This window comes from Pan troglodytes, chromosome 5 (genome assembly GCF_028858775.2).
Source record: "Pan troglodytes isolate AG18354 chromosome 5, NHGRI_mPanTro3-v2.0_pri, whole genome shotgun sequence".
Taxonomy (NCBI): domain Eukaryota; kingdom Metazoa; phylum Chordata; class Mammalia; order Primates; family Hominidae; genus Pan; species Pan troglodytes.
In genome coordinates this window covers 94,696,837-94,699,871 of record NC_072403.2, presented here as the reverse complement: position 1 = coordinate 94,699,871, position 3,035 = coordinate 94,696,837, and the positions used below count along the sequence as shown (strand labels likewise).

The following is a 3,035-nucleotide window of genomic DNA, read 5'->3' as shown; positions in this document are numbered from 1 at the left end:
AATGTCTACTAAATACACAATTAAAAATGTGCTAATTTGAAGCTCATGTATACAATATTAAAAGTCATTAGTAATCACAATTGTTTAGAACTTAGGCAGAGAAAATATTTTTGGGGGAGAAGTAACGTATCAATGATGTTGTTTAGACTTACATACACATGGATATGATGAAAGGCAGACTGACTTTTAGTTTTATTATTGTTTTAAATTCCCTTTGTATTTGCCCACCTTAGGGCTTGCACTGGGGTGAACTGCTCCCACTGTCCTGCCATTGGTACACCACTGGAAACATCAGTGAAGAAGCACTGTGGTGGAGGTGGAGGATGACACGAAGGCAGTGAGACAGAAGCCGGGTATGTACATAGGAATGGCAGAGAGACTGATTAGAAGATGAGCTGAGGCAGTCACAATGGAAATGAACCTATTTTAGGCTATTGGTCTTTGTCATGATGACCAAGTTTAATTCCTGCCTGAGATGACCACTGTCTCTTACAATTTCTCCAGCAATCCATCTCTTTCAGACCCATCCTTCTGTAGCTGGCACTGCTGATTATTCTAAATCTCCCCTGAATGTAGCCGTGAACCTGCTGAATGCCCTTTACCCTATCACTGACCTCCAGCTCTCCCCTACCCACATTTGACCCTCAAGGAGATTTGGCCATGTCCTCAGTTGGGTCTGACAGTCTAAAATCACAGCCTATTATTCTTACAAATTATAAGTGAAAGAGATTCTAGATTCCCTTATATTTAACTTCTTTCAGAATCTACTAATTTTGGAAGTACAGGTTTTGCCCCCATCTCTGTCCTGAGATGTCTTTTTTTCTGGAGATGACTATTCTTATTTTTCTTTTAGTTCATCATTCTGGAACTGGCCCAATTGTCCTACAGACCTGAGGTTTATGGTTTCTTTTGAGTAAACATAGAAATTGATCCTCCCAGTCTTAAAACTTGAGAAAGTTTGATTTGTCTTATCTGAGTTCCTTTCTCAGGAAATCAACCATCAGTCGTCCCAGATTATAATAAGGAACTGAAACTTACCAGATCATCACATCTGGACAGTGAGATGCCAGACCCCTCACCTAGCATGACTGCCTAACTGGCCACTTGCTTCCTGTTGACCAACTCCTCTTCCTTACCGTTCCTAATTTCTGTTTTCCCACACAGGATTACACTTATTTCCTGCATATAAACCCCCAATTATAGTCAGTCATGGAGAAGGATTTGAGACTGATCTCCCATCTCTTCAGCTGCAGCACCTGATTAAAGCCTTCTTCCCTAAAAATACTTGTTGGCTCAGTGATTGGCTTTCTGTGTGATGAACAGCAGGACCTAGACAGGACCCTTCGTGTTTTGGTAACAATTCTGCAACAACCTTTTCTGAATTTGATTCTTTCATCACACTGAAGACACATGTATTTTAATTGTATATTTGAACATCCTGGAAAAAGCCTGACAACAATACACAATTAAAACCCAGAATTATAATGGTATAATTAGGCCAGAAGTTATAAATTAATTGCCTTTAGTACAAATTAATATCACAGATATATGTCATTTGGCCTATGCAGTGTTTTACATTTTTTTAAACCCATGCTAATATTTCAAAACCTTCATGACAAAAATCAGGCTTTTCTTCTTTTTCTTAAAAATACCCATTAATATTGGGTCTACATTTCCACAAGGTAGAAGTCAATTGGTGCTAATGGTCACCACTACTTTTAGACAGGATCTGTCTAAACTTGATTTCTATTTTCCTTGATTCCTGTTTTGTGATATCTACTTAAACCTGGTAGACATTTGAGTTTGTAACTCATGATTTCAAATTAGAGACTTCATTCTTATCAAGAGCAACATTAGCCAAAGCTATTTTCTTCAGAATAAATAACCAGACTATTGACTGTCTACTCCTCCAAAGATAACCTAATGAATTTAGATTTGACCAACACATTTATCTTGTGGTCTTTTCAGATCTCAGCACCCGTATATAAGAACAGGGTCAATTTTGCTTGGCTTTGGAGGAGAATTTGGATGAAAATGCAGAAGGACATGTCTCTTCCCAATTATGTGAGTAGAAATAAGTATTTGTAGAGTATGTTTTAATTTCCTCAACAGTAAACTATAATTAGATGTTGCCACAGCCTTCACTAGTCCAGTCTATGATGGTGTAGTATCTGGCAGTTGATCTGCAATTGTTTATGTGTTCTTCCTGAGGTCTTCTCCAGCTTGACTTCTCATCTGTACCAGGACACACAATAATTTAAATCACTCATACATATTCTTTGCAAATTAAAAAAAAAAGTCTGCATAGTCATAAGTTGGCCAAACTTATTACATAGCTAGCTTACCTAACCAGACAGCTAAGCTTCTTCCTCTGAAATAGCTATCATTTGGGTTATTTCACTGCACTTAGGTTTTCCGCAAAAATGAAAAATACATCCTTGTATTATATTTGCATAACTAAGATGTCTATTGTATTGATTGTCCCAGAGCAAAGCAACTTTTAATTCAAAGTTTCTTATTTTAGGAAACATACTGAAACTTGCTCTCACATGAACAAAATTAAATAAAATTTTCTTTTAGAATAGTTTTAGGTTTACAGAAAAGTTGCAAAGATAGTACAGAGAATTCACATGTACTCCTCACCCAGTTTCCCCTGTTCTGAATGGTACATATGTCACAACTAAGGAACCAGCATTGGTGAGTATGATGAATGTCACACTTTATTTGGATTTAACTGTTTTTTCCCGAACAGACTTTTCTGTTCCAGGATCCAGTCCTGTTTTCTCTCTTCCAGGATCTCATTAGATAGAAAACACATTACTGGAAAACACATTATATTTAGTTATTATGTCTCTTTAGACTTTGCTTGGCTGTGATAAGTTTCTTAGATTTTTAAAACATTTTTTGATGACTTTGATAATTTTGAGGAGTACTGGTTGGATATTTTGTGGAACTATCTAAATTTGGGTTGGCCTGATGTTTCCTTTTTACAATCAGTCTGGGATTATGAGATTTTAGAAATAATACCACAGAGA

General features: G+C 36.7%; 1 long non-coding RNA gene across 1 annotated transcript; it reads left to right on the top strand.

The window, feature by feature from the left end:
- Nucleotides 1-233: 233 nt before the first annotated feature.
- On the top strand, nt 234-2,288 carry LOC107975316 (uncharacterized). The gene is made up of 3 exons (XR_001718747.4): nt 234-353; nt 1,165-1,353; nt 1,969-2,288. It is a non-coding gene; the product is annotated as an uncharacterized LOC107975316 (long non-coding RNA).
- Nucleotides 2,289-3,035: the final 747 nt, after the last annotated feature.